The sequence below is a fragment of the Misgurnus anguillicaudatus genome, chromosome 20 (genome assembly GCF_027580225.2).
Source record: "Misgurnus anguillicaudatus chromosome 20, ASM2758022v2, whole genome shotgun sequence".
In the NCBI taxonomy this organism is placed as follows: Eukaryota; Metazoa; Chordata; class Actinopteri; order Cypriniformes; family Cobitidae; genus Misgurnus; species Misgurnus anguillicaudatus.
In genome coordinates this window covers 4,391,492-4,417,611 of record NC_073356.2, presented here as the reverse complement: position 1 = coordinate 4,417,611, position 26,120 = coordinate 4,391,492, and the positions used below count along the sequence as shown (strand labels likewise).

At 46.7% G+C, this 26,120-nt stretch overlaps 45 non-coding genes across 45 annotated transcripts; 41 read left to right on the top strand and 4 right to left on the bottom strand.

Moving 5' to 3' along the window:
- The first annotated feature begins 65 nt into the window (after nt 1-65).
- On the top strand, nt 66-139 carry trnai-aau (transfer RNA isoleucine (anticodon AAU)). Its single transcript has one exon. It is a non-coding gene; the product is annotated as a tRNA-Ile (tRNA).
- A 250-nt stretch (nt 140-389) lies between these two features.
- On the top strand, nt 390-461 carry trnaq-cug (transfer RNA glutamine (anticodon CUG)). Its single transcript has one exon. It is a non-coding gene; the product is annotated as a tRNA-Gln (tRNA).
- A 562-nt stretch (nt 462-1,023) lies between these two features.
- On the bottom strand, nt 1,024-1,096 carry trnaa-agc (transfer RNA alanine (anticodon AGC)). Its single transcript has one exon. It is a non-coding gene; the product is annotated as a tRNA-Ala (tRNA).
- Nucleotides 1,097-1,192: 96 nt separating this feature from the next.
- trnap-agg (transfer RNA proline (anticodon AGG)) lies at nt 1,193-1,264 on the top strand. The gene has a single exon. It is a non-coding gene; the product is annotated as a tRNA-Pro (tRNA).
- A 1,355-nt stretch (nt 1,265-2,619) lies between these two features.
- trnap-ugg (transfer RNA proline (anticodon UGG)) lies at nt 2,620-2,691 on the top strand. The gene has a single exon. It is a non-coding gene; the product is annotated as a tRNA-Pro (tRNA).
- A 78-nt stretch (nt 2,692-2,769) lies between these two features.
- trnai-aau (transfer RNA isoleucine (anticodon AAU)) lies at nt 2,770-2,843 on the top strand. The gene has a single exon. It is a non-coding gene; the product is annotated as a tRNA-Ile (tRNA).
- Nucleotides 2,844-2,924: 81 nt separating this feature from the next.
- trnaf-gaa (transfer RNA phenylalanine (anticodon GAA)) lies at nt 2,925-2,997 on the top strand. The gene has a single exon. It is a non-coding gene; the product is annotated as a tRNA-Phe (tRNA).
- Nucleotides 2,998-3,093: 96 nt separating this feature from the next.
- trnaq-cug (transfer RNA glutamine (anticodon CUG)) lies at nt 3,094-3,165 on the top strand. The gene has a single exon. It is a non-coding gene; the product is annotated as a tRNA-Gln (tRNA).
- A 731-nt stretch (nt 3,166-3,896) lies between these two features.
- Nucleotides 3,897-3,968, top strand: trnap-agg (transfer RNA proline (anticodon AGG)). Its single transcript has one exon. It is a non-coding gene; the product is annotated as a tRNA-Pro (tRNA).
- A 1,357-nt stretch (nt 3,969-5,325) lies between these two features.
- trnap-ugg (transfer RNA proline (anticodon UGG)) lies at nt 5,326-5,397 on the top strand. The gene has a single exon. It is a non-coding gene; the product is annotated as a tRNA-Pro (tRNA).
- Nucleotides 5,398-5,475: 78 nt separating this feature from the next.
- Nucleotides 5,476-5,549, top strand: trnai-aau (transfer RNA isoleucine (anticodon AAU)). The gene has a single exon. It is a non-coding gene; the product is annotated as a tRNA-Ile (tRNA).
- An 81-nt stretch (nt 5,550-5,630) lies between these two features.
- On the top strand, nt 5,631-5,703 carry trnaf-gaa (transfer RNA phenylalanine (anticodon GAA)). The gene has a single exon. It is a non-coding gene; the product is annotated as a tRNA-Phe (tRNA).
- Nucleotides 5,704-5,799: 96 nt separating this feature from the next.
- On the top strand, nt 5,800-5,871 carry trnaq-cug (transfer RNA glutamine (anticodon CUG)). The gene has a single exon. It is a non-coding gene; the product is annotated as a tRNA-Gln (tRNA).
- A 731-nt stretch (nt 5,872-6,602) lies between these two features.
- Nucleotides 6,603-6,674, top strand: trnap-agg (transfer RNA proline (anticodon AGG)). Its single transcript has one exon. It is a non-coding gene; the product is annotated as a tRNA-Pro (tRNA).
- Nucleotides 6,675-8,035: 1,361 nt separating this feature from the next.
- trnap-ugg (transfer RNA proline (anticodon UGG)) lies at nt 8,036-8,107 on the top strand. Its single transcript has one exon. It is a non-coding gene; the product is annotated as a tRNA-Pro (tRNA).
- A 78-nt stretch (nt 8,108-8,185) lies between these two features.
- trnai-aau (transfer RNA isoleucine (anticodon AAU)) lies at nt 8,186-8,259 on the top strand. Its single transcript has one exon. It is a non-coding gene; the product is annotated as a tRNA-Ile (tRNA).
- An 81-nt stretch (nt 8,260-8,340) lies between these two features.
- trnaf-gaa (transfer RNA phenylalanine (anticodon GAA)) lies at nt 8,341-8,413 on the top strand. Its single transcript has one exon. It is a non-coding gene; the product is annotated as a tRNA-Phe (tRNA).
- Nucleotides 8,414-8,509: 96 nt separating this feature from the next.
- Nucleotides 8,510-8,581, top strand: trnaq-cug (transfer RNA glutamine (anticodon CUG)). Its single transcript has one exon. It is a non-coding gene; the product is annotated as a tRNA-Gln (tRNA).
- Nucleotides 8,582-9,143: 562 nt separating this feature from the next.
- trnaa-agc (transfer RNA alanine (anticodon AGC)) lies at nt 9,144-9,216 on the bottom strand. The gene has a single exon. It is a non-coding gene; the product is annotated as a tRNA-Ala (tRNA).
- Nucleotides 9,217-9,312: 96 nt separating this feature from the next.
- trnap-agg (transfer RNA proline (anticodon AGG)) lies at nt 9,313-9,384 on the top strand. The gene has a single exon. It is a non-coding gene; the product is annotated as a tRNA-Pro (tRNA).
- A 1,357-nt stretch (nt 9,385-10,741) lies between these two features.
- On the top strand, nt 10,742-10,813 carry trnap-ugg (transfer RNA proline (anticodon UGG)). The gene has a single exon. It is a non-coding gene; the product is annotated as a tRNA-Pro (tRNA).
- Nucleotides 10,814-10,891: 78 nt separating this feature from the next.
- On the top strand, nt 10,892-10,965 carry trnai-aau (transfer RNA isoleucine (anticodon AAU)). Its single transcript has one exon. It is a non-coding gene; the product is annotated as a tRNA-Ile (tRNA).
- An 81-nt stretch (nt 10,966-11,046) lies between these two features.
- Nucleotides 11,047-11,119, top strand: trnaf-gaa (transfer RNA phenylalanine (anticodon GAA)). Its single transcript has one exon. It is a non-coding gene; the product is annotated as a tRNA-Phe (tRNA).
- A 96-nt stretch (nt 11,120-11,215) lies between these two features.
- trnaq-cug (transfer RNA glutamine (anticodon CUG)) lies at nt 11,216-11,287 on the top strand. The gene has a single exon. It is a non-coding gene; the product is annotated as a tRNA-Gln (tRNA).
- A 562-nt stretch (nt 11,288-11,849) lies between these two features.
- Nucleotides 11,850-11,922, bottom strand: trnaa-agc (transfer RNA alanine (anticodon AGC)). Its single transcript has one exon. It is a non-coding gene; the product is annotated as a tRNA-Ala (tRNA).
- A 96-nt stretch (nt 11,923-12,018) lies between these two features.
- On the top strand, nt 12,019-12,090 carry trnap-agg (transfer RNA proline (anticodon AGG)). Its single transcript has one exon. It is a non-coding gene; the product is annotated as a tRNA-Pro (tRNA).
- Nucleotides 12,091-13,445: 1,355 nt separating this feature from the next.
- trnap-ugg (transfer RNA proline (anticodon UGG)) lies at nt 13,446-13,517 on the top strand. Its single transcript has one exon. It is a non-coding gene; the product is annotated as a tRNA-Pro (tRNA).
- A 78-nt stretch (nt 13,518-13,595) lies between these two features.
- Nucleotides 13,596-13,669, top strand: trnai-aau (transfer RNA isoleucine (anticodon AAU)). Its single transcript has one exon. It is a non-coding gene; the product is annotated as a tRNA-Ile (tRNA).
- Nucleotides 13,670-13,750: 81 nt separating this feature from the next.
- trnaf-gaa (transfer RNA phenylalanine (anticodon GAA)) lies at nt 13,751-13,823 on the top strand. The gene has a single exon. It is a non-coding gene; the product is annotated as a tRNA-Phe (tRNA).
- Nucleotides 13,824-13,919: 96 nt separating this feature from the next.
- Nucleotides 13,920-13,991, top strand: trnaq-cug (transfer RNA glutamine (anticodon CUG)). Its single transcript has one exon. It is a non-coding gene; the product is annotated as a tRNA-Gln (tRNA).
- A 563-nt stretch (nt 13,992-14,554) lies between these two features.
- On the bottom strand, nt 14,555-14,627 carry trnaa-agc (transfer RNA alanine (anticodon AGC)). The gene has a single exon. It is a non-coding gene; the product is annotated as a tRNA-Ala (tRNA).
- A 96-nt stretch (nt 14,628-14,723) lies between these two features.
- trnap-agg (transfer RNA proline (anticodon AGG)) lies at nt 14,724-14,795 on the top strand. The gene has a single exon. It is a non-coding gene; the product is annotated as a tRNA-Pro (tRNA).
- A 1,355-nt stretch (nt 14,796-16,150) lies between these two features.
- Nucleotides 16,151-16,222, top strand: trnap-ugg (transfer RNA proline (anticodon UGG)). The gene has a single exon. It is a non-coding gene; the product is annotated as a tRNA-Pro (tRNA).
- A 78-nt stretch (nt 16,223-16,300) lies between these two features.
- trnai-aau (transfer RNA isoleucine (anticodon AAU)) lies at nt 16,301-16,374 on the top strand. The gene has a single exon. It is a non-coding gene; the product is annotated as a tRNA-Ile (tRNA).
- An 81-nt stretch (nt 16,375-16,455) lies between these two features.
- Nucleotides 16,456-16,528, top strand: trnaf-gaa (transfer RNA phenylalanine (anticodon GAA)). Its single transcript has one exon. It is a non-coding gene; the product is annotated as a tRNA-Phe (tRNA).
- Nucleotides 16,529-16,624: 96 nt separating this feature from the next.
- On the top strand, nt 16,625-16,696 carry trnaq-cug (transfer RNA glutamine (anticodon CUG)). The gene has a single exon. It is a non-coding gene; the product is annotated as a tRNA-Gln (tRNA).
- Nucleotides 16,697-17,427: 731 nt separating this feature from the next.
- trnap-agg (transfer RNA proline (anticodon AGG)) lies at nt 17,428-17,499 on the top strand. Its single transcript has one exon. It is a non-coding gene; the product is annotated as a tRNA-Pro (tRNA).
- Nucleotides 17,500-18,854: 1,355 nt separating this feature from the next.
- trnap-ugg (transfer RNA proline (anticodon UGG)) lies at nt 18,855-18,926 on the top strand. Its single transcript has one exon. It is a non-coding gene; the product is annotated as a tRNA-Pro (tRNA).
- Nucleotides 18,927-19,327: 401 nt separating this feature from the next.
- Nucleotides 19,328-19,399, top strand: trnaq-cug (transfer RNA glutamine (anticodon CUG)). Its single transcript has one exon. It is a non-coding gene; the product is annotated as a tRNA-Gln (tRNA).
- A 2,160-nt stretch (nt 19,400-21,559) lies between these two features.
- Nucleotides 21,560-21,631, top strand: trnap-ugg (transfer RNA proline (anticodon UGG)). The gene has a single exon. It is a non-coding gene; the product is annotated as a tRNA-Pro (tRNA).
- A 401-nt stretch (nt 21,632-22,032) lies between these two features.
- Nucleotides 22,033-22,104, top strand: trnaq-cug (transfer RNA glutamine (anticodon CUG)). The gene has a single exon. It is a non-coding gene; the product is annotated as a tRNA-Gln (tRNA).
- Nucleotides 22,105-24,264: 2,160 nt separating this feature from the next.
- Nucleotides 24,265-24,336, top strand: trnap-ugg (transfer RNA proline (anticodon UGG)). The gene has a single exon. It is a non-coding gene; the product is annotated as a tRNA-Pro (tRNA).
- A 78-nt stretch (nt 24,337-24,414) lies between these two features.
- trnai-aau (transfer RNA isoleucine (anticodon AAU)) lies at nt 24,415-24,488 on the top strand. The gene has a single exon. It is a non-coding gene; the product is annotated as a tRNA-Ile (tRNA).
- A 122-nt stretch (nt 24,489-24,610) lies between these two features.
- On the top strand, nt 24,611-24,682 carry trnap-agg (transfer RNA proline (anticodon AGG)). Its single transcript has one exon. It is a non-coding gene; the product is annotated as a tRNA-Pro (tRNA).
- A 1,350-nt stretch (nt 24,683-26,032) lies between these two features.
- Nucleotides 26,033-26,104, top strand: trnap-ugg (transfer RNA proline (anticodon UGG)). Its single transcript has one exon. It is a non-coding gene; the product is annotated as a tRNA-Pro (tRNA).
- Nucleotides 26,105-26,120: the final 16 nt, after the last annotated feature.

The window sequence follows — 26,120 nt, the reverse complement described above, 5'->3', positions numbered from 1 at the left end:
CTTCTTGATGCTGCTACACTGTGGAACATTCATGTCAGTCTTGGCAGAGACTGGTGCCTTTCCGTGGCCGGTTAGCTCAGTTGGTTAGAGCGTGGTGCTAATAACGCCAAGGTCGCGGGTTCGATCCCCGTACGGGCCAAGGTTTCTCTGCGCCTCCTTTTGCCGACTGCTATATTTGCTGTGATTTGTCATGAAAATTCCTGCCGGGAGCATTTTTGTGGCCGAAATAGCTCAGTTGAGAGAGCGTTAGACTGAAGATCTAAAGGTCCCTGGTTCGATCCCGGGTTTCGGCATTGAGGGCATCCTTTTGAGAGTCTTTTTAACCTAAGGTCCCTGTCCGAGTGGCCTTTTCTCCGTGACCCGGCGGGTCAGGCCCTAACGCAAAGAGTGGTTCCATGGTGTAATGGTTAGCACTCTGGACTCTGAATCCAGCGATCCGAGTTCAAATCTCGGTGGGACCTGTAAGACTTTTTGGGTATCCAAGGGAACAGTGTTTGTTACCCCAAAACAATCCCCCTGCCCTTTAAGCCTTTTTACCAGAGCACTCAGGCTCTAGACAAAAATGAGTTAATTCAAGCAACATTGAGCACTTTTTCTGGTCACCCTGGCGGTGGGCCAACAACTCACAAGTCGCAAAATTTCAGCAAACACAAGGACATTACAAGGAAGCAAATTAAACATGTACGAAAACATAGAATAAATGAAAAATGCATTGACGTTTAGGACAAAGAAAACGCACAGCTCATGTGTACAGGCCAAAGGAAACACACAGCTCTTGTGTACAATCTGACAATGAAATGCATTAAAAAGACTTACCAGAAATGACACGAAGACAAATGAACATTGAAAGAAAATGATTCCAATTTTAAATGGCAACAAAATGCTCTTGGAGTGTTAAGCTCCTGCTCCATGTTGCTTTGTGAAAAAACATCCGTATCGGAGACGTTCATGTGTGGACCCAATGTGAAGCTTCACGCTTCCGGTGTGTGACATCAGAGCAATTAACAACAAACCACAATCACGTGAAGAATGCGGGCATTGATCCCGCTACCTCTCGCATGCTAAGCGAGCGCTCTACCATTTGAGCTAATTCCCCTTACATCCGTCTAATGAATGCTTTGGCTTGTTGGAAGCTGGCTGCTATGTGGTGGGAAAATGTTTCCCAGGGGGGCGGGGGTGACACGCTTTGAGTGGCTCGTTGGTCTAGGGGTATGATTCTCGCTTAGGGTGCAAGAGGTCCCGGGTTCAAATCCCGGACGAGCCCCTCTTTAGACTCGTCCCTCGGAGCTTTAACCCACAACGCCGCTTTGTATGGCAATATTGGCAGGAAAGGAATGGAATGTCAACGAGAAACCCGCAAAGGACGTCAGGGACCTCTCAGCGACACCTCCGCCTTTGGTCTTGTCAGGTCGAAACCGTGTCCGAGGTTGTCTTTTGTTTGTTAACCCCTAGACGATCCCCCTACCCTTTAAGCTTTCTACCGGAGGGCTTGCTGTTTTAACAAGCGATGAGTTGATTTCAAACAACACAATTGACTCAACCCGAAAAATGACCCAGGCTATTTGTCCTACTCCCTCCTGGCCGGGAAAGGCACATCATCCTGGCCACTGGGTAGGTACCCTGAGGTGCCTGGAGCTATGAGACTTAAATATACAACCAGGCTAGTGATGCATGGTGTCCAGTTTAGTTACCGGATGATTTATCAGAATTTTCTCCTAAAATCTAAGATCAACACTTGGAAAATGCGATAAGGACATGGCTTCTAAGATGTTACTTGACGTTAAAACTACACTAAGTGTTGGGATGCCCCTTTTAATATAGATGTTTGGGGCGAAACAGTTGCCACCCCAAACAGAGCACAGCTGCCTCACAGCAACAAGGTCCCCTGTTCAAGCCCTGGCTGGGTCAGGAGGCCTTTCTGTTTGGGGTGTATATGTTCTCCTTCAGTCAGCATGGAATTACTCTGGGCACTGTGTTATTTGGTTTCCTTAAACAGTCCAAAAACAACAGACACGTTGATCTATACACACACACACAAACCGAGGGAAGGGCAATTTGACATCTCCAATTCACCTAACCCGCATTTCTGACTTTGCCAAAAACCAGTTCTCGCCATGAATATAGCCATAGATGCTGAACTGGCTTTAAAAATAAATGAACATATTTATCTATTCCAGTTTCTCCAATCAAAACAAATATTAATGCTATGCCTTACAGACCATGTCAAATAATTTTGTTTCCGTCTATGTTGCAACAGTTTTGCAAAGGACTTTTTCTGTGCTGAAATGACTGTGACCCTGTGAACAAATCATTGATGGGTTTGGGTGATGAGTGTTTTGCTCAGAGCCTGTAATCCATAACAAAGGTGTTCAGCTGGGTTCAGGTCCGAGATTTATGCAGACCAGTCGAGTTCTCTCACACCATTTCAAATATTAAGCAATAAGCATGTACTTATATCGATAAGTGCTTATTTTGACACCAGCCCAACACTAGGGCTCATTGTGGCTAAACAGAGGAGCAGGACCAAACAGGCCCATCCCAAGGAACTGCTTGAGGAAGCTGGTGACTGTGTTGTGGTCACATGTCTCTCGGTGGCACGGCAAAAAGACAGCACGGCTTGGCTCGTTGGTCTAGGGGTATGATTCTCGCTTTGGGTGCGAGAGGTCCCGGGTTCAAATCCCGGACGAGCCCTTGTTTAGCTTTGCTTCTTGATGCTGCTACACTGTGGAACATTCATGTCAGTCTTGGCAGAGACTGGTGCCTTTCCGTGGCCGGTTAGCTCAGTTGGTTAGAGCGTGGTGCTAATAACGCCAAGGTCGCGGGTTCGATCCCCGTACGGGCCAAGGTTTCTCTGCGCCTCCTTTTGCCGACCGCTATATTTGCTGTGATTTGTCATGAAAATTCCTGCCGGGAGCATTTTTGTGGCCAAAATAGCTCAGTTGGGAGAGCGTTAGACTGAAGATCTAAAGGTCCCTGGTTCGATCCCGGGTTTCGGCATTGACGGCAGCCTTTTGAGAGTTTTTTTAACCTAAGGTCCCTGTCCGAGTGGCCTTTTCTCCGTGACCCGGCGGGTCAGGCCCTAACGCAAAGAGTGGTTCCATGGTGTAATGGTTAGCACTCTGGACTCTGAATCCAGCGATCCGAGTTCAAATCTCGGTGGGACCTGTAAGACTTTTTGGGTATCCAAGGGAACAGTGTTTGTTACCCCAAAACAATCCCCCTGCCCTTTAAGCCTTTTTACCAGAGCACTCAGGCTCTAGACAAAAATGAGTTAATTCAAGCAACATTGAGCACTTTTTCTGGTCACCCTGGCGGTGGGCCAACAACTCACAAGTCGCAAAATTTCAGCAAACACAAGGACATTACAAGGAAGCAAATTAAACATGTACGAAAACATAGAATAAATGAAAAATGCATTGACGTTTAGGACAAAGAAAACGCACAGCTCATGTGTACAGGCCAAAGGAAACACACAGCTCTTGTGTACAATCTGACAATGAAATGCATTAAAAAGACTTACCAGAAATGACACGAAGACAAATGAACATTGAAAGAAAATGATTCCAATTTTAAATGGCAACAAAATGCTCTTGGAGTGTTAAGCTCCTGCTCCATGTTGCTTTGTGAAAAAACATCCGTATCGGAGACGTTCATGTGTGGACCCAATGTGAAGCTTCACGCTTCCGGTGTGTGACATCAGAGCAATTAACAACAAACCACAATCACGTGGAGAATGCGGGCATCGATCACGCTACCTCTCGCATGCTAAGCGAGCGCTCTACCATTTGAGCTAATTCCCCTTACATCCGTCTAATGAATGCTTTGGCTTGTTGGAAGCTGGCTGCTATGTGGTGGGAAAATGTTTCCCAGGGGGGCGGGGGTGACACGCTTTGAGTGGCTCGTTGGTCTAGGGGTATGATTCTCGCTTAGGGTGCGAGAGGTCCCGGGTTCAAATCCCGGACGAGCCCCTCTTTAGACTCGTCCCTCGGAGCTTTAACCCACAACGCCGCTTTGTATGGCAATATTGGCAGGAAAGGAATGGAATGTCAACGAGAAACCCGCAAAGGACGTCAGGGACCTCTCAGCGACACCTCCGCCTTTGGTCTTGTCAGGTCGAAACCGTGTCCGAGGTTGTCTTTTGTTTGTTAACCCCTAGACGATCCCCCTACCCTTTAAGCTTTCTACCGGAGGGCTTGCTGTTTTAACAAGCGATGAGTTGATTTCAAACAACACAATTGACTCAACCCGAAAAATGACCCAGGCTATTTGTCCTACTCCCTCCTGGCCGGGAAAGGCACATCATCCTGGCCACTGGGTAGGTACCCTGAGGTGCCTGGAGCTATGAGACTTAAATATACAACCAGGCTAGTGATGCATGGTGTCCAGTTTAGTTACCGGATGATTTATCAGAATTTTCTCCTAAAATCTAAGATCAACACTTGGAAAATGCGATAAGGACATGGCTTCTAAGATGTTACTTGACGTTAAAACTACACTAAGTGTTGGGATGCCCCTTTTAATAAAGATGTTTGGGGCGAAACAGTTGCCACCCCAAACAGAGCACAGCTGCCTCACAGCAACAAGGTCCCCTGTTCAAGCCCTGGCTGGGTCAGGAGGCCTTTCTGTTTGGGGTGTACATGTTCTCCTTCAGTCAGCATGGAATTACTCTGGGCACTGTGTTATTTGGTTTCCTTAAACAGTCCAAAAACAACAGACACGTTGATCTATACACACACACACACAAACCGAGGGAAGGGCAATTTGACATCTCCAATTCACCTAACCCGCATTTCTGACTTTGCCAAAAAACAGTTCTCGCCATGAATATAGCCATAGATGCTGAACTGGCTTTAAAAATAAATGAACATATTTATCTATTCCAGTTTCTCCAATCAAAACAAATATTAATGCTATGCCTTACAGACCATGTCAAATAATTTTGTTTCCGTCTATGTTGCGACAGTTTTGCAAAGGACTTTTTCTGTGCTGAAATGACTGTGACCCTGTGAACAAATCATTGATGGGTTTGGGTGATGAGTGTTTTGCTCAGAGCCTGTAATCCATAACAAAGGTGTTCAGCTGGGTTCAGGTCCGAGATTTATGCAGACCAGTCGAGTTCTCTCACACCATTTCAAATATTAAGCAATAAGCATGTACTTATATCGATAAGTGCTTATTTTGACACCAGCCCAACACTAGGGCTCATTGTGGCTAAACAGAGGAGCAGGACCAAACAGGCCCATCCCAAGGAACTGCTTAAGGAAGCTGGTGACTGTGTTGTGGTCACATGTCTCTCGGTGGCACGGCAAAAAGACAGCACGGCTTGGCTCGTTGGTCTAGGGGTATGATTCTCGCTTTGGGTGCGAGAGGTCCCGGGTTCAAATCCCGGACGAGCCCTTGTTTAGCTTTGCTTCTTGATGCTGCTACACTGTGGAACATTCATGTCAGTCTTGGCAGAGACTGGTGCCTTTCCGTGGCCGGTTAGCTCAGTTGGTTAGAGCGTGGTGCTAATAACGCCAAGGTCGCGGGTTCGATCCCCGTACGGGCCAAGGTTTCTCTGCGCCTCCTTTTGCCGACTGCTATATTTGCTGTGATTTGTCATGAAAATTCCTGCCGGGAGCATTTTTGTGGCCGAAATAGCTCAGTTGGGAGAGCGTTAGACTGAAGATCTAAAGGTCCCTGGTTCGATCCCGGGTTTCGGCATTGAGGGCAGCCTTTTGAGAGTTTTTTTAACCTAAGGTCCCTGTCCGAGTGGCCTTTTCTCCGTGACCCGGCGGGTCAGGCCCTAACGCAAAGAGTGGTTCCATGGTGTAATGGTTAGCACTCTGGACTCTGAATCCAGCGATCCGAGTTCAAATCTCGGTGGGACCTGTAAGACTTTTTGGGTATCCAAGGGAACAGTGTTTGTTACCCCAAAACAATCCCCCTGCCCTTTAAGCCTTTTTACCAGAGCACTCAGGCTCTAGACAAAAATGAGTTAATTCAAGCAACATTGAGCACTTTTTCTGGTCACCCTGGCGGTGGGCCAACAACTCACAAGTCGCAAAATTTCAGCAAACACAAGGACATTACAAGGAAGCAAATTAAACATGTACGAAAACATAGAATAAATGAAAAATGCATTGACGTTTAGGACAAAGAAAACGCACAGCTCATGTGTACAGGCCAAAGGAAACACACAGCTCTTGTGTACAATCTGACAATGAAATGCATTAAAAAGACTTACCAGAAATGACACGAAGACAAATGAACATTGAAAGAAAATGATTCCAATTTTAAATGGCAACAAAATGCTCTTGGAGTGTTAAGCTCCTGCTCCATGTTGCTTTGTGAAAAAACATTCGTATGGGAGACGTTCATGTGTGGACCCAATGTGAAGCTTCACGCTTCCGGTGTGTGACATCAGAGCAATTAACAACAAACCACAATCACGTGGAGAATGCGGGCATCGATCACGCTACCTCTCGCATGCTAAGCGAGCGCTCTACCATTTGAGCTAATTCCCCTTACATCTGTCTAATGAATGCTTTGGCTTGTTGGAAGCTGGCTGCTATGTGGTGGGAAAATGTTTCCCAGGGGGGCGGGGGTGACACGCTTTGAGTGGCTCGTTGGTCTAGGGGTATGATTCTCGCTTAGGGTGCGAGAGGTCCCGGGTTCAAATCCCGGACGAGCCCCTCTTTAGACTCGTCCCTCGGAGCTTTAACCCACAACGCCGCTTTGTATGGCAATATTGGCAGGAAAGGAATGGAATGTCAACGAGAAACCCGCAAAGGACGTCAGGGACCTCTCAGCGACACCTCCGCCTTTGGTCTTGTCAGGTCGAAACCGTGTCCGAGGTTGTCTTTTGTTTGTTAACCCCTAGACGATCCCCCTACCCTTTAAGCTTTCTACCGGAGGGCTTGCTGTTTTAACAAGCGATGAGTTGATTTCAAACAACACAATTGACTCAACCCGAAAAATGACCCAGGCTATTTGTCCTACTCCCTCCTGGCCGGGAAAGGCACATCATCCTGGCCACTGGGTAGGTACCCTGAGGTGCCTGGAGCTATGAGACTTAAATATACAACCAGGCTAGTCATGCATGGTGTCCAGTTTAGTTACCGGATGATTTATCAGAATTTTCTCCTAAAATCTAAGATCAACACTTGGAAAATGCGATAAGGACATGGCTTCTAAGATGTTACTTGACGTTAAAACTACACTAAGTGTTGGGATGCCCCTTTTAATAAAGATGTTTGGGGCGAAACAGTTGCCACCCCAAACAGAGCACAGCTGCCTCACAGCAACAAGGTCCCCTGTTCAAGCCCTGGCTGGGTCAGGAGGCCTTTCTGTTTGGGGTGTACATGTTCTCCTTCAGTCAGCATGGAATTACTCTGGGCACTGTGTTATTTGGTTTCCTTAAACAGTCCAAAAACAACAGACACGTTGATCTATACACACACACACACACACAAACCGAGGGAAGGGCAATTTGACATCTCCAATTCACCTAACCCGCATTTCTGACTTTGCCAAAAAACAGTTCTCGCCATGAATATAGCCATAGATGCTGAACTGGCTTTAAAAATAAATGAACATATTTATCTATTCCAGTTTCTCCAATCAAAACAAATATTAATGCTATGCCTTACAGACCATGTCAAATAATTTTGTTTCCGTCTATGTTGCGACAGTTTTGCAAAGGACTTTTTCTGTGCTGAAATGACTGTGACCCTGTGAACAAATCATTGATGGGTTTGGGTGATGAGTGTTTTGCTCAGAGCCTGTAATCCATAACAAAGGTGTTCAGCTGGGTTCAGGTCCGAGATTTATGCAGACCAGTCGAGTTCTCTCACACCATTTCAAATATTAAGCAATAAGCATGTACTTATATCGATAAGTGCTTATTTTGACACCAGCCCAACACTAGGGCTCATTGTGGCTAAACAGAGGAGCAGGACCAAACAGGCCCATCCCAAGGAACTGCTTGAGGAAGCTGGTGACTGTGTTGTGGTCACATGTCTCTCGGTGGCACGGCAAAAAGACAGCACGGCTTGGCTCGTTGGTCTAGGGGTATGATTCTCGCTTTGGGTGCGAGAGGTCCCGGGTTCAAATCCCGGACGAGCCCTTGTTTAGCTTTGCTTCTTGATGCTGCTACACTGTGGAACATTCATGTCAGTCTTGGCAGAGACTGGTGCCTTTCCGTGGCCGGTTAGCTCAGTTGGTTAGAGCGTGGTGCTAATAACGCCAAGGTCGCGGGTTCGATCCCCGTACGGGCCAAGGTTTCTCTGCGCCTCCTTTTGCCGACTGCTATATTTGCTGTGATTTGTCATGAAAATTCCTGCCGGGAGCATTTTTGTGGCCGAAATAGCTCAGTTGGGAGAGCGTTAGACTGAAGATCTAAAGGTCCCTGGTTCGATCCCGGGTTTCGGCATTGAGGGCAGCCTTTTGAGAGTTTTTTTAACCTAAGGTCCCTGTCCGAGTGGCCTTTTCTCCGTGACCCGGCGGGTCAGGCCCTAACGCAAAGAGTGGTTCCATGGTGTAATGGTTAGCACTCTGGACTCTGAATCCAGCGATCCGAGTTCAAATCTCGGTGGGACCTGTAAGACTTTTTGGGTATCCAAGGGAACAGTGTTTGTTACCCCAAAACAATCCCCCTGCCCTTTAAGCCTTTTTACCAGAGCACTCAGGCTCTAGACAAAAATGAGTTAATTCAAGCAACATTGAGCACTTTTTCTGGTCACCCTGGCGGTGGGCCAACAACTCACAAGTCGCAAAATTTCAGCAAACACAAGGACATTACAAGGAAGCAAATTAAACATGTACGAAAACATAGAATAAATGAAAAATGCATTGACGTTTAGGACAAAGAAAACGCACAGCTCATGTGTACAGGCCAAAGGAAACACACAGCTCTTGTGTACAATCTGACAATGAAATGCATTAAAAAGACTTACCAGAAATGACACGAAGACAAATGAACATTGAAAGAAAATGATTCCAATTTTAAATGGCAACAAAATGCTCTTGGAGTGTTAAGCTCCTGCTCCATGTTGCTTTGTGAAAAAACATCCGTATCGGAGACGTTCATGTGTGGACCCAATGTGAAGCTTCACGCTTCCGGTGTGTGACATCAGAGCAATTAACAACAAACCACAATCACGTGGAGAATGCGGGCATCGATCCCGCTACCTCTCGCATGCTAAGCGAGCGCTCTACCATTTGAGCTAATTCCCCTTACATCCGTCTAATGAATGCTTTGGCTTGTTGCAAGCTGGCTGCTATGTGGTGGGAAAATGTTTCCCAGGGGGGCGGGGGTGACACGCTTTGAGTGGCTCGTTGGTCTAGGGGTATGATTCTCGCTTAGGGTGCGAGAGGTCCCGGGTTCAAATCCCGGACGAGCCCCTCTTTAGACTCGTCCCTCGGAGCTTTAACCCACAACGCCGCTTTGTATGGCAATATTGGCAGGAAAGGAATGGAATGTCAACGAGAAACCCGCAAAGGACGTCAGGGACCTCTCAGCGACACCTCCGCCTTTGGTCTTGTCAGGTCGAAACCGTGTCCGAGGTTGTCTTTTGTTTGTTAACCCCTAGATGATCCCCCTACCCTTTAAGCTTTCTACCGGAGGGCTTGCTGTTTTAACAAGCGATGAGTTGATTTCAAACAACACAATTGACTCAACCCGAAAAATGACCCAGGCTATTTGTCCTACTCCCTCCTGGCCGGGAAAGGCACATCATCCTGGCCACTGGGTAGGTACCCTGAGGTGCCTGGAGCTATGAGACTTAAATATACAACCAGGCTAGTGATGCATGGTGTCCAGTTTAGTTACCGGATGATTTATCAGAATTTTCTCCTAAAATCTAAGATCAACACTTGGAAAATGCGATAAGGACATGGCTTCTAAGATGTTACTTGACGTTAAAACTACACTAAGTGTTGGGATGCCCCTTTTAATAAAGATGTTTGGGGCGAAACAGTTGCCACCCCAAACAGAGCACAGCTGCCTCACAGCAACAAGGTCCCCTGTTCAAGCCCTGGCTGGGTCAGGAGGCCTTTCTGTTTGGGGTGTACATGTTCTCCTTCAGTCAGCATGGAATTACTCTGGGCACTGTGTTATTTGGTTTCCTTAAAAAGTCCAAAAACAACAGACACGTTGATCTATACACACACACACACAAACCGAGGGAAGGGCAATTTGACATCTCCAATTCACCTAACCCGCATTTCTGACTTTGCCAAAAACCAGTTCTCGCCATGAATATAGCCATAGATGCTGAACTGGCTTTAAAAATAAATGAACATATTTATCTATTCCAGTTTCTCCAATCAAAACAAATATTAATGCTATGCCTTACAGACCATGTCAAATAATTTTGTTTCCGTCTATGTTGCAACAGTTTTGCAAAGGACTTTTTCTGTGCTGAAATGACTGTGACCCTGTGAACAAATCATTGATGGGTTTGGTTGATGAGTGTTTTGCTCAGAGCCTTTAATCCATAACAAAGGTGTTCAGCTGGGTTCAGGTCCGAGATTTATGCAGACCAGTCGAGTTCTCTCACACCATTTCAAATATTAAGCAATAAGCATGTACTTATATCGATAAGTGCTTATTTTGACACCAGCCCAACACTAGGGCTCATTGTGGCTAAACAGAGGAGCAGGACCAAACAGGCCCATCCCAAGGAACTGCTTGAGGAAGCTGGTGACTGTGTTGTGGTCACATGTCTCTCGGTGGCACGGCAAAAAGACAGCACGGCTTGGCTCGTTGGTCTAGGGGTATGATTCTCGCTTTGGGTGCGAGAGGTCCCGGGTTCAAATCCCGGACGAGCCCTTGTTTAGCTTTGCTTCTTGATGCTGCTACACTGTGGAACATTCATGTCAGTCTTGGCAGAGACTGGTGCCTTTCCGTGGCCGGTTAGCTCAGTTGGTTAGAGCGTGGTGCTAATAACGCCAAGGTCGCGGGTTCGATCCCCGTACGGGCCAAGGTTTCTCTGCGCCTCCTTTTGCCGACCGCTATATTTGCTGTGATTTGTCATGAAAATTCCTGCCGGAAGCATTTTTGTGGCCGAAATAGCTCAGTTGGGAGAGCGTTAGACTGAAGATCTAAAGGTCCCTGGTTCGATCCCGGGTTTCGGCATTGAGGGCAGCCTTTTGAGAGTTTTTTTAACCTAAGGTCCCTGTCCGAGTGGCCTTTTCTCCGTGACCCGGCGGGTCAGGCCCTAACGCAAAGAGTGGTTCCATGGTGTAATGGTTAGCACTCTGGACTCTGAATCCAGCGATCCGAGTTCAAATCTCGGTGGGACCTGTAAGACTTTTTGGGTATCCAAGGGAACAGTGTTTGTTACCCCAAAACAATCCCCCTGCCCTTTAAGCCTTTTTACCAGAGCACTCAGGCTCTAGACAAAAATGAGTTAATTCAAGCAACATTGAGCACTTTTTCTGGTCACCCTGGCGGTGGGCCAACAACTCACAAGTCGCAAAATTTCAGCAAACACAAGGACATTACAAGGAAGCAAATTAAACATGTACGAAAACATAGAATAAATGAAAAATGCATTGACGTTTAGGACAAAGAAAACGCACAGCTCATGTGTACAGGCCAAAGGAAACACACAGCTCTTGTGTACAATCTGACAATGAAATGCATTAAAAAGACTTACCAGAAATGACACGAAGACAAATGAACATTGAAAGAAAATGATTCCAATTTTAAATGGCAACAAAATGCTCTTGGAGTGTTAAGCTCCTGCTCCATGTTGCTTTGTGAAAAAACATCCGTATCGGAGACGTTCATGTGTGGACCCAATGTGAAGCTTCACGCCTCCGGTGTGTGACATCAGAGCAATTAACAACAAACCACAATCACGTGGAGAATGCGGGCATCGATCCCGCTACCTCTCGCATGCTAAGCGAGCGCTCTACCATTTGAGCTAATTCCCCTTACATCCGTCTAATGAATGCTTTGGCTTGTTGCAAGCTGGCTGCTATGTGGTGGGAAAATGTTTCCCAGGGGGGCGGGGGTGACACGCTTTGAGTGGCTCGTTGGTCTAGGGGTATGATTCTCGCTTAGGGTGCGAGAGGTCCCGGGTTCAAATCCCGGACGAGCCCCTCTTTAGACTCGTCCCTCGGAGCTTTAACCCACAACGCCGCTTTGTATGGCAATATTGGCAGGAAAGGAATGGAATGTCAACGAGAAACCCGCAAAGGACGTCAGGGACCTCTCAGCGACACCTCCGCCTTTGGTCTTGTCAGGTCGAAACCGTGTCCGAGGTTGTCTTTTGTTTGTTAACCCCTAGACGATCCCCCTACCCTTTAAGCTTTCTACCGGAGGGCTTGCTGTTTTAACAAGCGATGAGTTGATTTCAAACAACACAATTGACTCAACCCGAAAAATGACCCAGGCTATTTGTCCTACTCCCTCCTGGCCGGGAAAGGCACATCATCCTGGCCACTGGGTAGGTACCCTGAGGTGCCTGGAGCTATGAGACTTAAATATACAACCAGGCTAGTGATGCATGGTGTCCAGTTTAGTTACCGGATGATTTATCAGAATTTTCTCCTAAAATCTAAGATCAACACTTGGAAAATGCGATAAGGACATGGCTTCTTAGATGTTACTTGACGTTAAAACTACACTAAGTGTTGGGATGCCCCTTTTAATAAAGATGTTTGGGGCGAAACAGTTGCCACCCCAAACAGAGCACAGCTGCCTCACAGCAACAAGGTCCCCTGTTCAAGCCCTGGCTGGGTCAGGAGGCCTTTCTGTTTGGGGTGTACATGTTCTCCTTCAGTCAGCATGGAATTACTCTGGGCACTGTGTTATTTGGTTTCCTTAAACAGTCCAAAAACAACAGACACGTTGATCTATACACACACACACAAACCGAGGGAAGGGCAATTTGACATCTCCAATTCACCTAACCCGCATTTCTGACTTTGCCAAAAACCAGTTCTCGCCATGAATATAGCCATAGATGCTGAACTGGCTTTAAAAATAAATGAACATATTTATCTATTCCAGTTTCTCCAATCAAAACAAATATTAATGCTATGCCTTACAGACCATGTCAAATAATTTTGTTTCCGTCTATGTTGCAACAGTTTTGCAAAGGACTTTTTCTGTGCTGAAATGACTGTGACCCTGTGAACAAATCATTGATGGGTTTGGGTGATGAGTGTTTTGCTCAGAGCCTGTAATCCATAACAAAGGTGTTCAGCTGGGTTCAGGTCCGAGATTTATGCAGACCAGTCGAGTTCTCTCACACCATTTCAAATATTAAGCAATAAGCATGTACTTATATCGATAAGTGCTTATTTTGACACCAGCCCAACACTAGGGCTCATTGTGGCTAAACAGAGGAGCAGGACCAAACAGGCCCATCCCAAGGAACTGCTTGAGGAAGCTGGTGACTGTGTTGTGGTCACATGTCTCTCGGTGGCACGGCAAAAAGACAGCACGGCTTGGCTCGTTGGTCTAGGGGTATGATTCTCGCTTTGGGTGCGAGAAGTCCCGGGTTCAAATCCCGGACGAGCCCTTGTTTAGCTTTGCTTGTTGATGCTGCTACACTGTGGAACATTCATGTCAGTCTTGGCAGAGACTGGTGCCTTTCCGTGGCCGGTTAGCTCAGTTGGTTAGAGCGTGGTGCTAATAACGCCAAGGTCGCGGGTTCGATCCCCGTACGGGCCAAGGTTTCTCTGCGCCTCCTTTTGCCGACCGCTATATTTGCTGTGATTTGTCATGAAAATTCCTGCCGAGAGCATTTTTGTGGCCGAAATAGCTCAGTTGGGAGAGCGTTAGACTGAAGATCTAAAGGTCCCTGGTTCGATCCCGGGTTTCGGCATTGAGGGCAGCCTTTTGAGAGTTTGTTTAACCGAAGGTCCCTATCCGAGTGGCCTTTTCTCCGTGACCCGGCGGGTCAGGCCCTAACGCAAAGAGTGGTTCCATGGTGTAATGGTTAGCACTCTGGACTCTGAATCCAGCGATCCGAGTTCAAATCTCGGTGGGACCTGTAAGACTTTTTGGGTATCCAAGGGAACAGTGTTTGTTACCCCAAAACAATCCCCCTGCCCTTTAAGCCTTTTTACCAGAGCACTCAGGCTCTAGACAAAAATGAGTTAATTCAAGCAACATTGAGCACTTTTTCTGGTCACCCTGGCGGTGGGCCAACAACTCACAAGTCGCAAAATTTCAGCAAACACAAGGACATTACAAGGAAGCAAATTAAACATGTACGAAAACATAGAATAAATGAAAAATGCATTGACGTTTAGGACAAAGAAAACGCACAGCTCATGTGTACAGGCCAAAGGAAACACACAGCTCTTGTGTACAATCTGACATATGAAATGCATTAAAAAGACTTACCAGAAATGACACGAAGACAAATGAACATTGAAAGAAAATGATTCCAATTTTAAATGGCAACAAAATGCTCTTGGAGTGTTAAGCTCCTGCTCCATGTTGCTTTGTGAAAAAACATCCGTATCGGAGACGTTCATGTGTGGACCCAATGTGAAGCTTCACGCTTCCGGTGTGTGACATCAGAGCAATTAACAACAAACCACAATCACGTGGAGAATGCGGGCATCGATCCCGCTACCTCTCGCATGCTAAGCGAGCGCTCTACCATTTGAGCTAATTCCCCTAACATCCGTCTAATGAATGCTTTGGCTTGTTGGAAGCTGGCTGCTATGTGGTGGGAAAATGTTTCCCAGGGGGGCGGGGGTGACACGCTTTGAGTGGCTCGTTGGTCTAGGGGTATGATTCTCGCTTAGGGTGCGAGAGGTCCCGGGTTCAAATCCCGGACGAGCCCCTCTTTAGACTCGTCCCTCGGAGCTTTAACCCACAACGCCGCTTTGTATGGCAATATTGGCAGGAAAGGAATGGAATGTCAACGAGAAACCCGCAAAGGACGTCAGGGACCTCTCAGCGACACCTCCGCCTTTGGTCTTGTCAGGTCGAAACCGTGTCCGAGGTTGTCTTTTGTTTGTTAACCCCTAGACGATCCCCCTACCCTTTAAGCTTTCTACCGGAGGGCTTGCTGTTTTAACAAGCGATGAGTTGATTTCAAACAACACAATTGACTCAACCCGAAAAATGACCCAGGCTATTTGTCCTACTCCCTCCTGGCCGGGAAAGGCACATCATCCTGGCCACTGGGTAGGTACCCTGAGGTGCCTGGAGCTATGAGACTTAAATATACAACCAGGCTAGTGATGCATGGTGTCCAGTTTAGTTACCGGATGATTTATCAGAATTTTCTCCTAAAATCTAAGATCAACACTTGGAAAATGCGATAAGGACATGGCTTCTAAGATGTTACTTGACGTTAAAACTACACTAAGTGTTGGGATGCCCCTTTTAATAAAGATGTTTGGGGCGAAACAGTTGCCACCCCAAACAGAGCACAGCTGCCTCACAGCAACAAGGTCCCCTGTTCAAGCCCTGGCTGGGTCAGGAGGCCTTTCTGTTTGGGGTGTATATGTTCTCCTTCAGTCAGCATGGAATTACTCTGGGCACTGTGTTATTTGGTTTCCTTAAACAGTCCAAAAACAACAGACACGTTGATCTATACACACACACACAAACCGAGGGAAGGGCAATTTGACATCTCCAATTCACCTAACCCGCATTTCTGACTTTGCCAAAAACCAGTTCTCGCCATGAATATAGCCATAGATGCTGAACTGGCTTTAAAAATAAATGAACATATTTATCTATTCCAGTTTCTCCAATCAAAACAAATATTAATGCTATGCCTTACAGACCATGTCAAATAATTTTGTTTCCGTCTATGTTGCAACAGTTTTGCAAAGGACTTTTTCTGTGCTGAAATGACTGTGACCCTGTGAACAAATCATTGATGGGTTTGGGTGATGAGTGTTTTGCTCAGAGCCTGTAATCCATAACAAAGGTGTTCAGCTGGGTTCAGGTCCGAGATTTATGCAGACCAGTCGAGTTCTCTCACACCATTTCAAATATTAAGCAATAAGCATGTACTTATATCGATAAGTGCTTATTTTGACACCAGCCCAACACTAGGGCTCATTGTGGCTAAACAGAGGAGCAGGACCAAACAGGCCCTTCCCAAGGAACTGCTTGAGGAAGCTGGTGACTGTGTTGTGGTCACATGTCTCTCGGTGGCACGGCAAAAAGACAGCACGGCTTGGCTCGTTGGTCTAGGGGAATGATTCTCGCTTTGGGTGCGAGAGGTCCCGGGTTCAAATCCCGGACGAGCCCTTGTTTAGCTTTGCTTCTTGATGCTGCTACACTGTGGAACATTCATGTCAGTCTTGGCAGAGACTGGTGCCTTTCCGTGGCCGGTTAGCTCAGTTGGTTAGAGCGTGGTGCTAATAACGCCAAGGTCGCGGGTTCGATCCCCGTACGGGCCAAGGTTTCTCTGCGCCTCCTTTTGCCGACCGCTATATTTGCTGTGATTTGTCATGAAAATTCCTGCCGGGAGCATTTTTGTGGCCGAAATAGCTCAGTTGGGAGAGCGTTGGACTGAAGATCTAAAGGTCCCTGGTTCGATCCCGGGTTTCGGCATTGAGGGCAGCCTTTTGAGAGTTTTTTTAACCTAAGGTCCCTGTCCGAGTGGCCTTTTCTCCGTGACCCGGCGGGTCAGGCCCTAACGCAAAGAGTGGTTCCATGGTGTAATGGTTAGCACTCTGGACTCTGAATCCAGCGATCCGAGTTCAAATCTCGGTGGGACCTGTAAGACTTTTTGGGTATCCAAGGGAACAGTGTTTGTTACCCCAAAACAATCCCCCTGCCCTTTAAGCCTTTTTACCAGAGCACTCAGGCTCTAGACAAAAATGAGTTAATTCAAGCAACATTGAGCACTTTTTCTGGTCACCCTGGCGGTGGGCCAACAACTCACAAGTCGCAAAATTTCAGCAAACACAAGGACATTACAAGGAAGCAAATTAAACATGTACGAAAACATAGAATAAATGAAAAATGCATTGACGTTTAGGACAAAGAAAACGCACAGCTCATGTGTACAGGCCAAAGGAAACACACAGCTCTTGTGTACAATCTGACAATGAAATGCATTAAAAAGACTTACCAGAAATGACACGAAGACAAATGAACATTGAAAGAAAATGATTCCAATTTTAAATGGCAACAAAATGCTCTTGGAGTGTTAAGGTCCTGCTCCATGTTGCTTTGTGAAAAAACATCCGTATCGGAGACGTTCATGTGTGGACCCAATGTGAAGCTTCACGCTTCCGGTGTGTGACATCAGAGCAATTAACAACAAACCACAATCACGTGGAGAATGCGGGCATCGATCACGCTACCTCTCGCATGCTAAGCGAGCGCTCTACCATTTGAGCTAATTCCCCTTACATCCGTCTAATGAATGCTTTGGCTTGTTGGAAGCTGGCTGCTATGTGGTGGGAAAATGTTTCCCAGGGGGGCGGGGGTGACACGCTTTGAGTGGCTCGTTGGTCTAGGGGTATGATTCTTGCTTAGGGTGCGAGAGGTCCCGGGTTCAAATCCCGGACGAGCCCCTCTTTAGACTCGTCCCTCGGAGCTTTAACCCACAACGCCGCTTTGTATGGCAATATTGGCAGGAAAGGAATGGAATGTCAACGAGAAACCCGCAAAGGACGTCAGGGACCTCTCAGCGACACCTCCGCCTTTGGTCTTGTCAGGTCGAAACCGTGTCCGAGGTTGTCTTTTGTTTGTTAACCCCTAGACGATCCCCCTACCCTTTAAGCTTTCTACCGGAGGGCTTGCTGTTTTAACAAGCGATGAGTTGATTTCAAACAACACAATTGACTCAACCCGAAAAATGACCCAGGCTATTTGTCCTACTCCCTCCTGGCCGGGAAAGGCACATCATCCTGGCCACTGGGTAGGTACCCTGAGGTGCCTGGAGCTATGAGACTTAAATATACAACCAGGCTAGTGATGCATGGTGTCCAGTTTAGTTACCGGATGATTTATCAGAATTTTCTCCTAAAATCTAAGATCAACACTTGGAAAATGCGATAAGGACATGGCTTCTAAGATGTTACTTGACGTTAAAACTACACTAAGTGTTGGGATGCCCCTTTTAATAAAGATGTTTGGGGCGACACAGTTGCCACCCCAAACAGAGCACAGCTGCCTCACAGCAACAAGGTCCCCTGTTCAAGCCCTGGCTGGGTCAGGAGGCCTTTCTGTTTGGGGTGTACATGTTCTCCTTCAGTCAGCATGGAATTACTCTGGGCACTGTGTTATTTGGTTTCCTTAAACAGTCCAAAAACAACAGACACGTTGATCTATACACACACACACAAACCGAGGGAAGGGCAATTTGACATCTCCAATTCACCTAACCCGCATTTCTGACTTTGCCAAAAACCAGTTCTCGCCATGAATATAGCCATAGATGCTGAACTGGCTTTAAAAATAAATGAACATATTTATCTATTCCAGTTTCTCCAATCAAAACAAATATTAATGCTATGCCTTACAGACCATGTCAAATAATTTTGTTTCCGTCTATGTTGCAACAGTTTTGCAAAGGACTTTTTCTGTGCTGAAATGACTGTGACCCTGTGAACAAATCATTGATGGGTTTGGGTGATGAGTGTTTTGCTCAGAGCCTGTAATCCATAACAAAGGTGTTCAGCTGGGTTCAGGTCCGAGATTTATGCAGACCAGTCGAGTTCTCTCACACCATTTCAAATATTAAGCAATAAGCATGTACTTATATCGATAAGTGCTTATTTTGACACCAGCCCAACACTAGGGCTCATTGTGGCTAAACAGAGGAGCAGGACCAAACAGGCCCATCCCAAGGAACTGCTTGAGGAAGCTGGTGACTGTGTTGTGGTCACATGTCTCTCGGTGGCACGGCAAAAAGACAGCACGGCTTGGCTCGTTGGTCTAGGGGTATGATTCTCGCTTTGGGTGCGAGAGGTCCCGGGTTAAAATCCCGGACGAGCCCTTGTTTAGCTTTGCTTCTTGATGCTGCTACACTGTGGAACATTCATGTCAGTCTTGGCAGAGACTGGTGCCTTTCCGTGGACGGTTAGCTCAGTTGGTTAGAGCGTGGTGCTAATAACGCCAAGGTCGCGGGTTCGATCCCCGTACGGGCCAAGGTTTCTCTGCGCCTCCTTTTGCCGACTGCTATATTTGCTGTGATTTGTCATAAAAATTCCTGCCGGCAGCATTTTTGTGGCCGAAATAGCTCAGTTGGGAGAGCGTTAGACTGAAGATCTAAAGGTCCCTGGTTCGATCCCGAGTTTCGGCATTGAGGGCAGCCTTTTGAGAGTTTTTGAACCTAAGGTCCCTGTCCGAGTGGCCTTTTCTCCGTGACCTGGCGGGTCAGGCCCTAACGCAAAGAGTGGTTCCATGGTGTAATGGTTAGCACTCTGGACTCTGAATCCAGCGATCCGAGTTCAAATCTCGGTGGGACCTGTAAGACTTTTTGGGTATCCAAGGGAACAGTGTTTGTTACCCCAAAACAATCCCCCTGCCCTTTAAGCCTTTTTACCAGAGCACTCAGGCTCTAGACAAAAATGAGTTAATTCAAGCAACATTGAGCACTTTTTCTGGTCACCCTGGCGGTGGGCCAACAACTCACAAGTCGCAAAATTTCAGCAAACACAAGGACATTACAAGGAAGCAAATTAAACATGTACGAAAACATAGAATAAATGAAAAATGCATTGACGTTTAGGACAAAGAAAACGCACAGCTCATGTGTACAGGCCAAAGGAAACACACAGCTCTTGTGTACAATCTGACAATGAAATGCATTAAAAAGACTTACCAGAAATGACACGAAGACAAATGAACATTGAAAGAAAATGATTCCAATTTTAAATGGCAACAAAATGCTCTTGGAGTGTTAAGCTCCTGCTCCATGTTGCTTTGTGAAAAAACATCCGTATCGGAGACGTTCATGTGTGGACCCAACGTGAAGCTTCACGCTTCCGGTGTGTGACATCAGAGCAATTAACAACAAACCACAATCACGTTGAGAATGCGGGCATCGATCCCGCTACCTCTAACATGCTAAGCGAGCGCTCTACCATTTGAGCTAATTCCCCTTACATCCGTCTAATGAATGCTTTGGCTTGTTGGAAGCTGGCTGCTATGTGGTGGGAAAATGTTTCCCAAGGGGGCCGGGGTGACACGCTTTGAGTGGCTCGTTGGTCTAGGGGTATGATTCTCGCTTAGGGTGCGAGAGGTCCCGGCTTCAAATCCCGGACGAGCCCCTCTTTAGACTCGTCCCTCGGAGCTTTAACCCACAACGCCGCTTTGTATGGCAATATTGGCAGGAAAGGAATGGAATGTCAATGAGAAACCCGCAAAGGACGTCAGGGACCTCTCAGCGACACCTCCGCCTTTGGTCTTGTCAGGTCGAAACCGTGTCCGAGGTTGTCTTTTGTTTGTTAACCCCTAGACGATCCCCCTACCCTTTAAGCTTTCTACCGGAGGGCTTGCTGTTTTAACAAGCGATGAGTTGATTTCAAACAACACAATTGACTCAACCCAAAAAATGACCCAGGCTATTTGTCCTACTCCCTCCTGGCCGGGAAAGGCACATCATCCTGGCCACTGGGTAGGTACCCTGAGGTGCCTGGAGCTATGAGACTTAAATATACAACCAGGCTAGTGATGCATGGTGTCCAGTTTAGTTACCGGATGATTTATCAGAATTTTCTCCTAAAATCTAAGATCAACACTTGGAAAATGCGATAAGGACATGGCTTCTAAGATGTTACTTGACGTTAAAACTACACTAAGTGTTGGGATGCCCCTTTTAATAAAGATGTTTGGGGCGAAACAGTTGCCACCCCAAACAGAGCACAGCTGCCTCACAGCAACAAGGTCCCCTGTTCAAGCCCTGGCTGGGTCAGGAGGCCTTTCTGTTTGGGGTGTACATGTTCTCCTTCAGTCAGCATGGAATTACTCTGGGCACTGTGTTATTTGGTTTCCTTAAACAGTCCAAAAACAACAGACACGTTGATCTATACACACACACACACAAACCGAGGGAAGGGCAATTTGACATCTCCAATTCACCTAACCCGCATTTCTGACTTTGCCAAAAACCAGTTCTCGCCATGAATATAGCCTTAGATGCTGAACTGGCTTTAAAAATAAATGAACATATTTATCTATTCCAGTTTCTCCAATCAAAACAAATATTAATGCTATGCCTTACAGACCATGTCAAATAATTTTGTTTCCGTCTATGTTGCAACAGTTTTGCAAAGGACTTTTTCTGTGCTGAAATGACTGTGACCCTGTGAACAAATCATTGATGGGTTTGGGTGATGAGTGTTTTGCTCAGAGCCTGTAATCCATAACAAAGGTGTTCAGCTGGGTTCAGGTCCGAGATTTATGCAGACCAGTCGAGTTCTCTCACACCATTTCAAATATTAAGCAATAAGCATGTACTTATATCGATAAGTGCTTATTTTGACACCAGCCCAACACTAGGGCTCATTGTGGCTAAACAGAGGAGCAGGACCAAACAGGCCCATCCCAAGGAACTGCTTGAGGAAGCTGGTGACTGTGTTGTGGTCACATGTCTCTCGGTGGCACGGCAAAAAGACAGCACGGCTTGGCTCGTTGGTCTAGGGGTATGATTCTCGCTTTGGGTGCGAGAGGTCCCGGGTTAAAATCCCGGACGAGCCCTTGTTTAGCTTTGCTTCTTGATGCTGCTACACTGTGGAACATTCATGTCAGTCTTGGCAGAGACTGGTGCCTTTCCGTGGACGGTTAGCTCAGTTGGTTAGAGCGTGGTGCTAATAACGCCAAGGTCGCGGGTTCGATCCCCGTACGGGCCAAGGTTTCTCTGCGCCTCCTTTTGCCGACTGCTATATTTGCTGTGATTTGTCATAAAAATTCCTGCCGGCAGCATTTTTGTGGCCGAAATAGCTCAGTTGGGAGAGCGTTAGACTGAAGATCTAAAGGTCCCTGGTTCGATCCCGAGTTTCGGCATTGAGGGCAGCCTTTTGAGAGTTTTTGAACCTAAGGTCCCTGTCCGAGTGGCCTTTTCTCCGTGACCTGGCGGGTCAGGCCCTAACGCAAAGAGTGGTTCCATGGTGTAATGGTTAGCACTCTGGACTCTGAATCCAGCGATCCGAGTTCAAATCTCGGTGGGACCTGTAAGACTTTTTGGGTATCCAAGGGAACAGTGTTTGTTACCCCAAAACCATCCCCCTGCCCTTTAAGCCTTTTTACCAGAGCACTCAGGCTCTAGACAAAAATGAGTTAATTCAAGCAACATTGAGCACTTTTTCTGGTCACCCTGGCGGTGGGCCAACAACTCACAAGTCGCAAAATTTCAGCAAACACAAGGACATTACAAGGAAGCAAATTAAACATGTACGAAAACATAGAATAAATGAAAAATGCATTGACGTTTAGGACAAAGAAAACGCACAGCTCATGTGTACAGGCCAAAGGAAACACACAGCTCTTGTGTACAATCTGACAATGAAATGCATTAAAAAGACTTACCAGAAATGACACGAAGACAAATGAACATTGAAAGAAAATGATTCCAATTTTAAATGGCAACAAAATGCTCTTGGAGTGTTAAGCTCCTGCTCCATGTTGCTTTGTGAAAAAACATCCGTATCGGAGACGTTCATGTGTGGACCCAACGTGAAGCTTCACGCTTCCGGTGTGTGACATCAGAGCAATTAACAACAAACCACAATCACGTTGAGAATGCGGGCATCGATCCCGCTACCTCTAACATGCTAAGCGAGCGCTCTACCATTTGAGCTAATTCCCCTTACATCCGTCTAATGAATGCTTTGGCTTGTTGGAAGCTGGCTGCTATGTGGTGGGAAAATGTTTCCCAAGGGGGCCGGGGTGACACGCTTTGAGTGGCTCGTTGGTCTAGGGGTATGATTCTCGCTTAGGGTGCGAGAGGTCCCGGCTTCAAATCCCGGACGAGCCCCTCTTTAGACTCGTCCCTCGGAGCTTTAACCCACAACGCCGCTTTGTATGGCAATATTGGCAGGAAAGGAATGGAATGTCAATGAGAAACCCGCAAAGGACGTCAGGGACCTCTCAGCGACACCTCCGCCTTTGGTCTTGTCAGGTCGAAACCGTGTCCGAGGTTGTCTTTTGTTTGTTAACCCCTAGACGATCCCCCTACCCTTTAAGCTTTCTACCGGAGGGCTTGCTGTTTTAACAAGCGATGAGTTGATTTCAAACAACACAATTGACTCAACCCAAAAAATGACCCAGGCTATTTGTCCTACTCCCTCCTGGCCGGGAAAGGCACATCATCCTGGCCACTGGGTAGGTACCCTGAGGTGCCTGGAGCTATGAGACTTAAATATACAACCAGGCTAGTGATGCATGGTGTCCAGTTTAGTTACCGGATGATTTATCAGAATTTTCTCCTAAAATCTAAGATCAACACTTGGAAAATGCGATAAGGACATGGCTTCTAAGATGTTACTTGACGTTAAAACTACACTAAGTGTTGGGATGCCCCTTTTAATAAAGATGTTTGGGGCGAAACAGTTGCCACCCCAAACAGAGCACAGCTGCCTCACAGCAACAAGGTCCCCTGTTCAAGCCCTGGCTGGGTCAGGAGGCCTTTCTGTTTGGGGTGTACATGTTCTCCTTCAGTCAGCATGGAATTACTCTGGGCACTGTGTTATTTGGTTTCCTTAAACAGTCCAAAAACAACAGACACGTTGATCTATACACACACACACACAAACCGAGGGAAGGGCAATTTGACATCTCCAATTCACCTAACCCGCATTTCTGACTTTGCCAAAAACCAGTTCTCGCCATGAATATAGCCTTAGATGCTGAACTGGCTTTAAAAATAAATGAACATATTTATCTATTCCAGTTTCTCCAATCAAAACAAATATTAATGCTATGCCTTACAGACCATGTCAAATAATTTTGTTTCCGTCTATGTTGCAACAGTTTTGCAAAGGACTTTTTCTGTGCTGAAATGACTGTGACCCTGTGAACAAATCATTGATGGGTTTGGGTGATGAGTGTTTTGCTCAGAGCCTGTAATCCATAACAAAGGTGTTCAGCTGGGTTCAGGTCCGAGATTTATGCAGACCAGTCGAGTTCTCTCACACCATTTCAAATATTAAGCAATAAGCATGTACTTATATCGATAAGTGCTTATTTTGACACCAGCCCAACACTAGGGCTCATTGTGGCTAAACAGAGGAGCAGGACCAAACAGGCCCATCCCAAGGAACTGCTTGAGGAAGCTGGTGACTGTGTTGTGGTCACATGTCTCTCGGTGGCACGGCAAAAAGACAGCACGGCTTGGCTCGTTGGTCTAGGGGTATGATTCTCGCTTTGGGTGCGAGAGGTCCCGGGTTCAAATCCCGGACGAGCCCTTGTTTAGCTTTGCTTCTTGATGCTGCTACACTGTGGAACATTCATGTCAGTCTTGGCAGAGACTGGTGCCTTTCCGTGGCCGGTTAGCTCAGTTGGTTAGAGCGTGGTGCTAATAACGCCAAGGTCGCGGGTTCGATCCCCGTACGGGCCAAGGTTTCTCTGCGCCTCCTTTTGCCGACTGCTATATTTGCTGTGTTTTGTCATGAAAATTCCTGCCGGGAATCCTGCCGGGAAAAATGTTTCCCAGGGGGGCGGGGGTGACACGCTTTGAGTGGCTCGTTGGTCTAGGGGTATGATTCTCGCTTAGGGTGCGAGAGGTCCCGGGTTCAAATCCCGGACGAGCCCCTCTTTAGACTCGTCCCTCGGAGCTTTAACCCACAACGCCGCTTTGTATGGCAATATTGGCAGGAATGGAATGTCAACGAGAAACCCGCAAAGGACGTCAGGGACCTCTCAGCGACACCTCCGCCTTTGGTCTTGTCAGATCGAAACCGTGTCCGAGGTTGTCTTTTGTTTGTTAACCCCTAGACGATCCCCCTACCCTTTAAGCTTTCTACCGGAGGGCTTGCTGTTTTAACAAGCGATGAGTTGATTTCAAACAACACAATTGACTCAACCCGAAAAATGACCCAGGCTATTTGTCCTACTCCCTCCTGGCCGGGAAAGGCACATCATCCTGGCCACTGGGTAGGTACCCTGAGGTGCCTGGAGCTATGAGACTTAAATATACAACCAGGCTAGTGATGCATGGTGTCCAGTTTAGTTACCGGATGATTTATCAGAATTTTCTCCTAAAATCTAAGATCAACACTTGGAAAATGCGATAAGGACATGGCTTCTAAGATGTTACTTGACGTTAAAACTACACTAAGTGTTGGGATGCCCCTTTTAATAAAGATGTTTGGGGCGAAACAGTTGCCACCCCAAACAGAGCACAGCTGCCTCACAGCAACAAGGTACCCTGTTCAAGCCCTGGCTGGGTCAGGAGGCCTTTCTGTTTGGGGTGTACATGTTCTCCTTCAGTCAGCATGGAATTACTCTGGGCACTGTGTTATTTGGTTTCCTTAAACAGTCCAAAAACAACAGACACGTTGATCTATACACACACACACACAAAACGAGGGAAGGGCAATTTGACATCTCCAATTCACCTAACCCGCATTTCTGACTTTGCCAAAAACCAGTTCTCGCCATGAATATAGCCATAGATGCTGAACTGGCTTTAAAAATAAATGAACATATTTATCTATTCCAGTTTCTCCAATCAAAACAAATATTAATGCTATGCCTTACAGACCATGTCAAATAATTTTGTTTCCGTCTATGTTGCAACAGTTTTGCAAAGGACTTTTTCTGTGCTGAAATGACTGTGACCCTGTGAACAAATCATTGATGGGTTTGGGTGATGAGTGTTTTGCTCAGAGCCTGTAATCCATAACAAAGGTGTTCAGCTGGGTTCAGGTCCGAGATTTATGCAGACCAGTCGAGTTCTCTCACACCATTTCAAATATTAAGCAATAAGCATGTACTTATATCGATAAGTGCTTATTTTGACACCAGCCCAACACTAGGGCTCATTGTGGCCAAACAGAGGAGCAAGACCAAACAGGCCCATCCCAAGGAACTGCTTGAGGAAGCTGGTGACTGTGTTGTGGTCACATGTCTCGGTGGCACGGCAAAAAGACAGCACGGCTTGGCTCGTTGGTCTAGGGGTATGATTCTCGCTTTGGGTGCGAGAGGTCTCGGGTTCAAATCCCGGACGAGCCCTTGTTTAGCTTTGCTT